This window comes from Schistocerca nitens, chromosome 4 (genome assembly GCF_023898315.1).
Source record: "Schistocerca nitens isolate TAMUIC-IGC-003100 chromosome 4, iqSchNite1.1, whole genome shotgun sequence".
Taxonomy (NCBI): domain Eukaryota; kingdom Metazoa; phylum Arthropoda; class Insecta; order Orthoptera; family Acrididae; genus Schistocerca; species Schistocerca nitens.
This window is the reverse complement of record NC_064617.1, coordinates 369,191,100-369,205,536: the sequence shown is the minus strand read 5'-3', so window position 1 is coordinate 369,205,536 and position 14,437 is coordinate 369,191,100.

Below are 14,437 nucleotides of genomic sequence, written 5' to 3'. Positions count from 1 at the left end.
GGTTGCTCTATTGATTAACAGAAAGAAAGTTCTGTCCAAAATAACAATATGATTTATTAAGATTAAACGCAGAATAGTAAAAGAGACACAGGAAATATAAAACATCAAATTGGCTAAAATTGGAGATTCATACAAACACAGTAAAGGTGAAGTTGTCCCTAACTTAGATCGTGAGGTTTAAGACGAAGTGGTATGTGGAGCCAATTCCTTTCCACTCAAATCTCAAGAGAGACACACAGCTAACCCAATAGTAATTGCTGCTACTCGAAACTGAACAAAGTTAGAAAAGGATGAACAGGCGCGCTCTGCTGAGCTCTGATTATCACCTAGGAAAATCCCTATCTGCCGGTGCTGCGGACGTACATTACCAACAGTCTTCTTATCTCCCAGAACACGATCTGGCGTACCGCAGGCGAGGGCTGGTTGCTCCGACGTCCTCGACCGAAAGGCGACTGCCGACTACCCAGAGCACCCGCACAGGCCGAACACCGAACATTCCCGCCCCCACGACAGTGGCCGTGGTTACGTTCCAATCAGCAACTCGAAAACCGGCGGAAATTCCACTCCATTGCCGGAGCACTACCATTCCACCAATGGAGATTCTTGGCGCCTATTTCTGTGCTGATTTTGCAGAAAGTGCGGGAATTTTCCCGCCACAACTGCGTGGGTACACAAGTCATTCCCACGCCTCGCTGGTAGCCCGCCAGAAAGTGTTTTCGCAAAGTTTCTCTGAAGTAACGGAACCTCTAGCCCAGCCGCTACTTCACACCCCAGCGGGCGTGTCTCTTGACAATGTCGGCGTCTGAAAAGCATTCACTCGACTGCCTCACACACGTCGGCTTAACTCTCTCCAGTTCCACAGAGCCCGCCTGTCACCGGCCCACCCGGGTGACGAGAGACGCTGCGTGGGAAGTACGCGTGTTAAGGAAAAGCAACCCTCCACCGCATGCAACTAGAGAGGAGAATCGTAAGATAGAAATATGAGAGGGGGCTCATGCCACCTCTCAGAGTTAGCTGCCATTCTTTACACCAATCACAAATCCTGTCCAAGTCATCTTGTATCCTCCTACAGTCACTCAACGACGACACCTTCCCGTACACCACAGCATCATCAGCAAACAGCAGCGCATTGCTAACGACTCTATCCAAAAGATCATTTATGTAGATAGAATTATTTGTGGGTGTATCACGCATCCATTCCTTGTCGAGCGTCCCACTCCTCAAAAACCGGTACTCTCGTACTGAGCCCGGCCGATATTTCATCAGCGGAGGGGCGTCGCCAGGTATCGGCTCTGCCCGGACCGCTCGCTAGGCCGCGGCCGAGACACCTCACCTCAGCTCACCTCGCCTGCTGCGAGCCACGAATAATGACTCAGAGCTTCCCGCGCTCGTCGTCGTAGCGTGGCCCCTCGCCGTACGCCATTCGTCGCTCAAAAGAATGAGGCGGCGGAGCAGGCACTGATACGAAAAAGGCGGGGAGACAGAAAAGGGGGGAGGGGGGCGGGTCGCCGGGCACAGAAAAGAAGATCCCAGATATTCAAAATGAAATTGAAAAGCAAAGAGATAGGAGGGCAAGGCGAAGAGGGAAGCGCGAAAGGGGACGGGGCTACACCGTCGCAAGGGTACAGCGCAGTAGGGGAGTGCAAATCAAGTAAGACACAAAGGGAAGATTAAGAGATCAAATGGCGGCAGCGCGCCGAGTGGCGGATTACTCTGCTGGGCGTACAGCCTCGCCGCGCTGCGCAGGGCTGCCTACCTGCTGACGCTCCGGGGCAACACAGCTGTCACCAACAGAGACACTTGATCGCCCGTTTTTCGCATATCTCCTGGCGGTTTCCGGAAGAGCGACGAGCTCTAAAGCGGCAGCAACGAAACAGTAAACTTTTTTCCGAGGGTAGTGGTTGGTGGATTCGAGAGGGTGGGGGAGTACAATCTTGTTTGATGTTGCCCGTCGCAATTTCCTATCCTACCCCAGGTGCTTCATCTTGGAGTAGCACTTACAGCCAGTTTCCTCAATATTCATCCTATATATTCTAGTCTCCTTCGAGTCGGTTACACCTGTTTAATTGCATCCCTTCTGCCTATCCGTCCATGTAACGATCAGCAAGACTCACCGGAATTTTCCATCCAGCTGCAGTTGTGTCCCAAGATACCGCACCATCGACCTTCCTCTATCTCCTATGTACATCCTAGGTCCTAAAACTACAGCCTGCTCTGTATCTACTCCAATAGGCTGAAGACGTCGCCTTACTTGCGCCCTGCATACATCTCGACGATCCCTCAAAATTGATCTCGACTTCACCTCCTAATACTACCAGTGGTACTATTCCATCACTCCTGCGAATACTCAGGCTATAATTGAAAAAAAAAACAACCTACCCGAACATTCTATCCCAGACTTCTGTACCTGAAAATCTATAACGTCTACCCTACTTACCTATAACACTAAAATATCTAGTATTAACACTCGACAAAAAAACACAACATAGTAAAACTACCAACTGGCACAAAATTGAGATTAAATCTGCGAGTTGGTACATAGGTCCGTAACGTTTCTTCATACATTTAATAAACGCAACAGATACGCATAAGCCGGTCGGGGTGGCCGAGCGGTTCTAGGCCCACAGTCTGGAGCCGCGCGACCGCTACCGTCGCAGGTTCGAATCCTGCCTCGGGCATGGATGTGTGTGATGTCCTTAGGTTAAAAATGGTTCAAATGGCTCTGAGCACTATGGGACTCAACTGCTGTGGTCATTAGTCCCCTAGAACTTAGAACTACTTAAACCTAACCAACCTAAGGACATCACAAACATCCATGCCCGAGGCAGGATTCGAACCTGCGACCGTAGCAGTCGCACGGTTCCGGACTGTGCGCCTGGAACCGCGAGACCACCGCGGCCGGCTGTCCTTAGGTTAGTTAGGTTTAAGTAGTTCTAAGTTCTAAGGGACTGATGACCTCAGATGTTAAGTCCCATAGTGCTCAGAGCCATTTGATTTTTTGCGATACGCATAACCGAGAATTTAGTCATCAGTAATACGTTCTTTTCACTAATCACACAAGTCTCCCAATGCTGGAGTAACTTTTCAATAATGCAGCTGTAGAAATCTCATGGTTTTGAGGCGAAGAACTCGTCGGGCCATGTTTAGAACACCTTTTTATCCGGAGAGGAGGTTCCTTGAAAGTTGTTCGATAGAGAGCGGAAAAGGTGAAAATCTGACGGTCCAAGATGAGGTGAATAAAGTGGGTGCGGAATGGCTTCCCAACCTAATTCCTGTGTAGTGTTTTATGGCCATCTAACAGAATGCGGGAGGGCGTTATCGTGGAGAAGCATCACTTCACGCAGTCTTCCTGGTTTTGTTCTGGGACTGCGCCTGCAGGACGTATCAGTTGCTCACAGTAAATGCCAGCAGTGGTGGTTACACCACGGGGAAGCAATTCGTACTTCACCACACCGTCGCTGTTCCACCAGATTCATAACATTATCTTTGTGGATGCACACAGGTCTTTGCACGAGGAACTGCTACCACGTTGGGGCGCAACCATACGTTTCTCTTCCTTCTTTTACCATAAAATCACCATTTCTCGTCACCAGTAACGATAAAGGATACGAACGGCCAGTGTTAAACACGAACCAATTGATGAAGAGAAAGCAGAGATACATATACGGTCAGCCACCGATTATTGTGATTTTGACTCAGAGCATACACCCGATTTTTCACCCTTCCCCACTGCGTTCAAATGTGGTACGATGGTGGAATTATGACAGTTCATCATATTTTACAGTTCTCGAGTATACTGAGATGGATCGTTGTGGATTAATAAGTTTGAACGATCTTCATCAAACTCCGAAGGTCTTCCTGAACTTGAAGAGTCACTGATGTCAAAACGATCCTTTTTAAATCGAGAAAATGATTTTCTTGCCGTCCTCTGTCCAATGGAATTATCCCCAAGCACGGCACAAATGTTTTTGGCTGCCTCCGTTGTTGTCACCCCTCTATTCAACTCAAACAGGAGAATATGTTGGAAATGTTCCGACTTCTCCGTTTGTCACTGCATTTTCTAGCGTCTACAAAAATAAAAATCGCCCTAATCGGCATGGAACACATATTTGCTTGAACGCACCAGAAAGGTAGCGTCGCATTTAAGACATCGGACAGACATCCATCATGAATGGGTATTCCGAAGCCCATCCAATTGTTAGTCGCATTTTGTCGTTGAGTTTTTTCAGTTACATTAGGATGATTTCTTAAGAAAGGTAACGAACGACTCCGTACCTACCACATCTTGAGTTGTACTAGTGCTGTCTCGTAGAGTGGGTTCTCCTTATGGTCTGGGTTGCGATAAGCTACAACTGTCGTTCACATTCGCCGTTTCTGGAAGGGACGTTAGCCAGCTCTCGGTACGTGCAGAGTATTGTTAGACCCGTACTTTTACCGTTCTTGTAATAGGAAAGTGATGCGTTCTTCCATCAGGACAATGCTCACCGCACAATGCCGTGAAACTCAAAGTGCTCTGCAACACGTGCCAGCATGATCTCCGAACTTGTCTCCAATCGAGCACGTGTGGGATGCGATTGGACGAGTAGCGACTCAAGCGAATTGTCCGCCAACAACTCATAAAACTACGTGAACAGGCCTTGCAGGCGCGGAGTAACTTATCTCAGGACAGTATTCGCCACCTATACGATCGACTGGATGTTAGAGTCAGTCAGCGCCTGTACTGCCACCTGTGGATGCTAAACCACATACTGATATGGGTGTTTTAGTATGGACCGACACCTGGTACCTCAGAACCGCTTGTACTATTGTGTTGTAAATGTATCATTTCATGAATACCATATTCACTGTTGCAACAATAAATTTTAAATGAATTGGAAACCACTAAAAGTTTGTATCAATTTCTTTTTTCCAGCAGTGTGTCCCTCCTAAAACCCTCCTAAAAGTTGTCAGGCGCATTTTCTCTGGTGTTTCGACAGAAATTTGCAATTATATTTTTGCAATGTTCAACTGGAGTCAGCCAAAAAAGCAGCTATTCATCAAGTATTTCATGCGACTCCCAGTACCGACAGAAAGCGTCGGTTCGTATCCCGTTATGAGCAAAATGATTATCGAAGCGGAATTTTACACGCTCATTCGATAGATCTGGCCAAAGTCATTTTAGTGCGATATTTGTTTTATTGGTGTGTATTAACGTGGGCAATAAAACACGAAGAGTAACTACTACTACAGGAGCGGCTGAAAAGCGCTGCTGCACGGCCGTAGCAGTGCTGTCGCTGCTGGTTAATCTTCTTGTTTTACTGTCCCTATTGATACATATCGGCAAAACGGGGTAGACTGATTTGTGACTACTCAATCGAAAAGGCACGTATAGTTCCGCTTTAAAAATCATTTTGCCCTAACGGAAACAAACCGACGCGCTCTATCGATGCTGGACGTCGCACAAGAGGTATGAAGTATGAGCTGACTCCAGCTGCAGATTGCACAAAGCAAATGGCAAATATCTGGCGAAACACCAGAGAAAATGCTCCTGACCATCCATAAGAAAGACACATTGTATATGTAAAATCCTCATCCTCTCTATCCTTACCTATGCTCCCCGCCTCTTTTTAATTTTTATCACTGCTTCAAAATCGTGGAGGGACATGCCCTCCGCCTTGCTTTCAGTATTCGACCACCTTCTTCTCCTTCTCCTACCCTGTAAAGTTCCCACACCGCCTCAAACAACTTATAACACTTTAATTTCTTCTACATCTCTCGTAAACTTGAGTCCCAGCAGGCTACAGTGCCCCCCCCCCCCTCCTTGAAACACTGGTCTGCTGTCTCGCATATATCGCCACATTATAGCAACACCTTCCTTTCATCTCCTCATGCTCTCTCCCAACGTAGTATCAGTCATCATCCCCTCCCAGAACATGAACTCATCCCTCAAATCTACCAATCCAAAATGAAGGTCACGACCCACCCTGTCGTTGACCCTCTGTTCCCCCATAAGGAGAAAGACGACGTGGTATCTGTATCCAATCTTGTTGTTGGGCTCGCCGTTGTTGGGGCGCCTCTCTCTGCTGTCGCCTCAAGGGCAGCCACAACATTGTTTGCCATGCTGAAAGCTGGTGGTGCTCCAGACGTCCCTGCAGTCTCGATGTGCATGCTTGTGCAGCTGCAAACAAACCCATTGCCTGACTCAAGCTAAGTGCCGTGAGAATACGATCCTTCACTGCCTAGCGAACGATACGTCTGTGTTCTCGGGTGCAAGTCACACGAGGACATTGAAATCATGCAGAGTGTCGAATATAGCCCTCCTGAAACCATCCGCATTCGTATGACATTGTGGGCTCCAGACTGACGTGAACAGCAAGGACGCTGAACGGTAAACGGATGTCTCGACAGACCACTATCCTGCTGCTATCGAAATACGACCCGCGCTGCTAGGAGCATCTCCTTCATTCTCTATTACTTTTCTTACAAGCAACCAACATACCTATACGATTTCTGAATGGATATATCTTCCTCGATGTACCGACTGTGGGTGGCGTTACTGTGACAGTGCAGTTGCGCTGTAATACTGACAATTTGCCTATCGAAGCATGTAATATACGTTACGCCAGCTTCACGTTGGTCGGCTCGTTAGTTTTGGGGAGAGGGTGGGGGTAGAGGCTCAAGGGAGGAAACAGCGAGGTCCTCCGTACCTCGTTCAAGAGAGAGTCCAAATGGACGTACTTCTTTGCGACGTCAGCCGTGATCAAATTGTGGGTGTAGAGCCTTTGTAGGAGTGGTAAAAGCGAAGCGTTGAAAACTATATTGATTCCAGAGATGAGAAATAATTTAGAGAGAAGTAAAATATATATGAGATGGGCCTGTCTGCAGGTCAGAGGCCAGACGAGTGCTCCCTAGGGATCATACTTGGCGAGAAACACGTCACCCACAAGTGAGCCCTGCCAACCTGACGGACCAGGACAGTGCGCAATAAATAATGTCTTCTGGCCGGGAAATTCGTAATAGTGACAGTAAGAATGCTAAAACATAATGAGTTTCCGTTCGACAGACAAAAGTGAAATAAGGTGAGAGAAATAATCGGTTCAGTGGTTGGGTGAAGGCAGTTAAGTATCCCCCAGTCCCCCAGGACTCAGATTATGATGGGAGGCGTCCCTCTCACAACCGTTCCACTCCGATCCGCTATAATCAAAGTGTTGAAGACGGGAATATAACCCCTTCTTTCGACTGTAGTTGTTCTTTCATCATCATCATCATCATCATCATCATATCTGTCTCTCTCTCTCTCTCTCTCTCTCTCTCTCTGTGTGCGTGTGTGTGTGTGTGTTCGAGTTTGTGTGTGTGTGTGTGTGTGTGTGTGTGTGTGTGGTTTGTTAGCACTAAAAGACGAGGTTATCAGTGCCCTTACAGATATTACTAGCCACTAATGTGCTTAAACTGTTGTGAAACAAAGAGGAGTAAAATACATACACTCTCTCAGAACCTCACTCACTAACTCGCATCCATTAAAATAGCATAAAAATAGACAGATGTTGTAAACCTGGCAAGCAAACGTCATGTATTATAAGAGAGAAGCTAAAACAGTTACAGGGAAGGTGACTGATCACATACGTATTAAAAAAAAGTGGATGAGCTAGCCACCCACAAAATACATTAGAAATTTCTCCCTAAAATTTTAGGGCGTTCCGCGTTCTTGTGATTGCCATTTAAAATATAGTTCAAGTCTGCAAATGAGCTGCAGGCCTCTTGTCTGAATATAAAACACAGTCAATTAAATCATGGTGCACCGTAAACTGTACGCCACAAGCAGCAAACATTGGTGGGTTCAAATGGCTCTGAGCACTATGGGACTCAACTGCTGTGGTCATAAGTCCCCTAGAACTTAGAACTAATTAAACCTAACTAACCTAAGGACAGCACACAACACCCAGCCATCACGAGGCAGATAAAATCCCTGACCCCGCCGGGAATCGAACACGGGAACCCGGGCGTGGGAAGAAACATTGGTGGGGAGGGGTTGGGGGAGAGGGGGGTTCTTCTCGCCGGAGCAAGAAGCCATGCGTCATAGAGATGTGGCGTATGCGAAGACGACTGACAAAGATGTCATACAGTCTGCGTGGCTCGGAAAAGGTACATGTACTCCAAGGCCGAGTTGTTGACTTTACTAGATGCATCTTACTACCAGTCACTTCCAGCTACTCTTCTTCCCATCGACACGTGACACTGTACCTCAACAGCGAGGTGACAGCATGTGGAGGGATGGTACACTATAGCGACATGCCGCCTTAGCTGCTACATCCATCACTTCGTTTCCCTTAATAACTATGTGCACCGGTACCTATGAGAAAGACACCTCTTTCCGCAGCCGTCGTTGGTGGAGAAGGGAGATCTGGATATTCTAGACTACTTTATCTGTCAGATTGCCTGATACAAGTATTGTAGAGTGTGAAGGGCACTCAAGGAGTCGTAAAGGCGAGGAATAAAGTAATCGCAACACGTCTCACCTGTACCCGGAACTACAAGATCGCACATAATTCCGCTTAGAAGACAGTGATATCATGACGCAATCGGATGTTGAGGACACGGTGAGCGAAATCAAGAGAGCAGCCAACAGAATCCCCCTCTGTTTCGACCCTCTGTTTCGTAATCAGTATCGTTCGAGTCTTGCCTTTATCGCCAATTTGGCGCTTGTAAGAGCCTACGGAATATCAGACCAGCTGTGTGGCTGCATTGAAGAATTTTTAGCAAACAGAACACGGCATGTTGTTCTCAATGGAGAGACGTCTACAGACATTAAAGTAACCTCTGGCGTGCCAAGGGGAGAGTTATGGGACCATTGCTTTTCACAATATATAGAAATGACCTAGTAGATAGTGTCGGAAGTTCCATGCGGCTTTTCGTGAATGATGCTGTAGTATACAGAGAAGTTGCAGCATTAGAAAATTGTAGCGAAATGCAGGAAGATCTGCAGCGGATAGGCACTTGGTGCAGGGAGTGGCAACTGTCCCTTGACATAGACAAATGTAATGTATTGCGAACACATAGAAAGAAGGATCCTTTGTTGTATGATTATATGATAGCGGAACAAACACTGGTAGCAGTTACGTCTGTAAAATATCTGGGAGTATGCGTGCGGAACGATTTGAAGTGGAATGATCATATAAAATAAATTGTTGGTAAGGCGGGTACCAGGTTGAGATTCACTGGGAGAGTCCTTAGAAAATGTAGTCCGTCAACAAAGGAGGTGGCTTACAAAACACTCGTTCGACCTATACTTGAGTACTGCACATCAGTGTGGGATCCGTACCAGATCTGGTTGACGGAAGAGATAGAGAAGATCCAAAGAAGAGCGGCGCGTTTCGTCACAGGGTTATTTGGTAAGCGTGATAGCGTTACGGAGATGTTTAGCAAACGCAAGTGGCAGACTCAGCAAGAGAGGCGCTCTGCATCGAGGTGTAGCTTGCTGTCCAGCTTTCGAGAGGGTGCGTTTCTGGATGAGGTATTGAATATATTGCTTCCCCCTACTTACACCTCCCGAGGAGCTCACGAATGTAAAATTAGAGGGATTCGAGCGCGCACGGAGGCTTTCCGGCAGTCGTTCTTCCCGCGAACCATACGCGACTGGAACAGGAAAGGGAGGTAATGACAGTGGCACGTAAAGTGCCCTCCGCCACACACCGTTGGGTGGCTTGCGGAGTATAAATGTAGATGTAGTTGTACTGCAGTTAATGGACAGCAGTGCATTTTCACCAACAGCTGGTGATCTTCAAGTCATCTTGTTTTTCGCAACCATGTCTTAACGACAATCATATTAAGCTAAAGACATTGTCTTCCAGATCGTTATCTCTACCTCTCTACCTCTCCCTCCATCTCTCTCTCTCTCTCTCTCTCTCTCTCTCTCTCTCTCTCTCTCACACACACACACACACACACACATACACACACACACACGCATACACACACTCAACAGACGCAGACACACACACACACACACACACACACACACACACACACAGAGAGAGAGAGAGAGAGAGAGAGAGAGAGAGAGAGAGGAGAGAGATACATAGTGGACTCAGTTGGGCAGGAGGACGGAATCGCTCGATTTTCCTTACCGTTTTTCCGATAATCATGAGCACTATTATGGAAAGTAGAGAGCGAGCCCCTGGTCCGCGGGGCAGACACACACGCCCGCCGTAATTGCCGGGCGCGGGTTCCGCCCGCGGAGGAAGCGACGCACTTTAATTGCGGCGCCCGCGGCAGACGCACGCAGGGGCGGCCGGTTGCCGTGGCAACGCGCGCCGGGGAGGCAGGTTGCGAGGCGAGGGCGGGCAGGGCGCGGCCGAGATTGCCGGAAATAACTGGCGTGTCCCGGGGTCAGGGCGGCGCCCTCCTCCCCGGACCCGGAGCAAGCTGCGCCGTCTTGTGGGGCGGCGGCCGAGCTTCCGGTCCGGCCGCAAGCACCGTGTACTACACGCCGGCTTACACCGCGTCCGAGAGGAGGGCCTCGCGTCGCACACAAGGGCCGAGGGACCGCCGCCCACTCGCTGCATCGCCGATGCAGCCCATTTACTTCACCAAGTCCTTCCAGCCTGGTGTGTTCTGGACTAGAGTGGCGAAGAAACCTAATTCATCCATTAATGCACAGCAGAAGAATAAAATGATGACCTACAACTCAGCAAAAATACCGAGTGTTTCTACACAGAGGGATTTATTCCACCGTGTACAAAGTCTAGGGATTGATCGAGTAGAGGATACGGAACATAAAAGTTCTAATGAACTTATGTCCGGAAATGCATGGTTTCCATGGTAGAGACCATTTATTCAATCAAACATTGTTACAGAGTCTGCGGTCTAATATACGCTGTCCATGGAGCCACCGTCACAGTATCGGTCGAAAACTGTATCCATATGCCTCAACGCATGCATGGACGCACCGTAGCATATTCTGTCCCGCACGTTCACATCTGCCAGCCTGCATCCGAAGAGTGTCAAAGGCAGTATCAATATGCTGCTCTAGTATCTCCACATCTGGAATGGGCTCTGCCTAACCGATACTTTTGAGATGGTCCAATAACCAGAAATCGCACAGGCTGAGATCCGGCGAATGAGCATGCAATGCAACTGGACCTCCTCGTCCGATCCATCGACCAGGGAAGACATAACTGAGAGGCATCCGGACGTTAACGGCAACGTGGGCTGTGGCTCCATCATGTAGCAGCCACATAACCCTTCGAATCACCAAAAAATGTTCAAATGCGTGTGAAATCCTATGGGACTTAACTGCTAAGGTCATCAGTCCCTAAGCTTACACACTACTTAACCTAAATTATCCTAAGTACAAACATACACACCCATGCCCGAGGGAGGACTCGAACCTCCGCCGGGACCAGCCACACAGTCCATGACTGCAGAGCCTTAGACCGCTCGGCTAATCCCGTGTGGCTTAGAATCATCAATGGCACTTCTTCCGGCAGAGGAGGCAAACCCGTGAGAAACGCCGATAGTTCCGGCCTGTCAGGCGACGTGGAAGGAAGATTACTCCTAAAATGCGGTCGCCAGTTATCCCTTCCCACACATTTCGTCTGCACCGATGCTAATGATTCGCTGCAACCATACTATTCGGATTCAGTATACTATCCCACAGATGACTGTTATGAAGCTGAAGACACCACTCCGCGTAAAGCTGGCCTCATCTCTGAATAGGATGGGTGACACAAATCCTGCAGTCGTGATTGCCTGATGAAGAAACCAGTGACAAACCTGCCTCCGATGTGGAATATGTGTCACTGCACACGCTGTAAGTGATAAAGCTAGTAACAATTGTTCTGGAGAATGTTCCAGGTGCTCGTCTGGCTTATCCTGTACGGGCAGGTTCTGACACGGGGCCGCCTTCCACAGTATTAATTACATTTTTCTCCAAGTGTGGTGTCCGATCACGTCGGTAAGATATCCCGCTTGAAACGATCCTGCGTCAGACAAACGGCGAATCGCTGTTGCAAACATTGAATACTGTGGTTGTTGTCGTCGGGGATAGCTCTCCTGATACAACCTTGCTGCCCACCGCCCGTTGTGATTTGCCTTTCCGTAAGTAAACCCCAAGTCAGCAAGCTTTCGGTTCGAATGTGGAACAATTGTGTACAACGCTGTATCACATTCACTAAAGGTGAGTCACCAAGAGAAGTGAACCGAACACAACATTACCGATTAATATGGACGGAGACGGTGCTAGGACATGGCTTATGAGGAACAGTACCACCCTATAGGAGGAAACCGTGCATAGTGTAACTGTAGACCGCAGTCACTGTAACAAAGTATGATAGAATAAATGGTCTTTAGCATGGAAAGAATGCATTTCCGGACATAAGTTCATTAGACCGTTTTTGTTCCGTATCCTCATATCGGTCAATCCCTAGAGTTTGTACACGGTGGAAAAAAATCACCCTCCAAAATGCTACTCCAGGTGGACGTAAAAATGAATGTGCGCAACGGAAAATACCGAACACGAAAATCAAGATTTGGTCATGTCTGACTACCCCCTGAAGCAGAACTTACGATCTCTTAAATATGATATTATTTCCTCCTTCTTTCTCTTTAACGTATAAATTACAACATGGACATAAATGCGGGGTTAAGGGAACTACAAAATAGTAAATGTTGCTTCTGCGTATACATTTATTGTAGATTAAAATCCCTTTATATATTACAAACGTTTATATATCAATGTGCAACGGACATAAATAGATTTAAATGAATTTCCTAACTAATATGATTGATCAAATTGCCCAAATCTATCCTTTTTATGGCTACGCAATCTAATATAAATAACGCGAGATGACTGATGTCATCTACATACCAAACACTAGAAGACAATACTTTCAAATATGATCTACAGTGGTGTGCAACCTAAGTGGAAATACAAGTTACGTGATCACAGCTGTTTAGCTTTATAACCCTGATAAGCCGAAGCCACCGTATGTACTGTCAGGTGCATCGGAGTGATGGTTCTCGTACACGTCTGCAACAATGGAAGAACTCCAGCCGCAAAATAAAAAAACTCTTTCAAACACTAGGATGGCAGTCTGAGTAGTATAATATGATACTGTCTTCTCCTCTCTGTGTTCTACAGACAAGAAACGTGAACTCCCAGCCACAAGGACGGAATTCAGATAACGTCTCAACGTGGGTATAGACAGAAGAACTGCTCTCAATCACTGAATGCTGCATACTCAACGATGACTCCCTACCCGGAGGCGAAGTCCAGAATCATGTAAGTTCACAACGGTACAGTGCCTAACTGTTCTAACTATAAAATCTCCTCAGAGCAAAGGCAGCAAGTCCATCTGTACGAACAAAAGCTGATACTGAGCGACTGTCAAATATGGGCGCTCAAAACGGAAGACCTCTTTCTCTGCACCCCTGGCTTTCCCAGCAAAGGTCTGCCCCCTCCCTCGTAACTGCAGAAGGCGAATCATATTCTCGAAACCACGGAGTATTCTCCCTCTCTACAGATTCTTCCAAATGATGACTAACCATATTTTAGACTTTTCTCGTCCATTGCGGAAAGTTTGCGAGGAAATATCTATGCCCGTTAATTAGGAATTCATGCAATGGTACGCTTCGCAGAGTAAAAATCCTCGGAAGTAACCTATCCATCGTGAGTTCTGAGGTAACGCTTCCTCATTACTCTCTGTGGCATCCAAGATTTTTGGAGTTTCCAAAGTATTATCCGGTTATTCTCCCGGCCCCGCTACAACACAGCCGGCCGCCGCTGTATTGTGCTTCAGCGCTCAGGTGCTCCGAGCCTCCCTCTTGGGATACTTCCTGTGTTAAGCGGGCTTTTCCACCCAGGGCCTGAGTTACGCCTGCCTTTTCATTTCCACTGGCGTTCCAACCTCTACCAGTATAGGCAACCATTAATTACGCCATCTTGATAATAAAGACACTCCATCACCTTTCATGCAGTAAGCGTTAACAACTTTTTAAAAGGTGTATGTGACAAAGCCAGTTTTCTTTAAATATTCATATATACTATCTACAACATATCAAATGATACCTAATTCCAATTTTAAATCACGGCAAAGTATGTAGACGAGTGCTTATAAGGTGCGAAATTATAGCCACCTTACAACCCTGTATATAATTACATGTGAACTGAAGGTGGAGGGGGGAGAAAGGAAAGGAAAGGGACCATTGATGTCAGCTGAATAGGACTTTACTTGGAATCAGCGGCAGTGAGCGGAAATGTATGCAGGACCGGGATTCGAACTCGGGATCTCTTGCCTACTAGACAGTTTCGTTAACCACTGCGCCACCCGGAACACAGTGTTAATCGCATCTGCGAGGACTATCTCGGCACTCCTCGTGGCCGACCCACATTCCCACCTAGCATCACCTATCCGCAGTGCCTCTCCAGTTCCTCTCGGTACCTCGATATTTCCGCAGGATG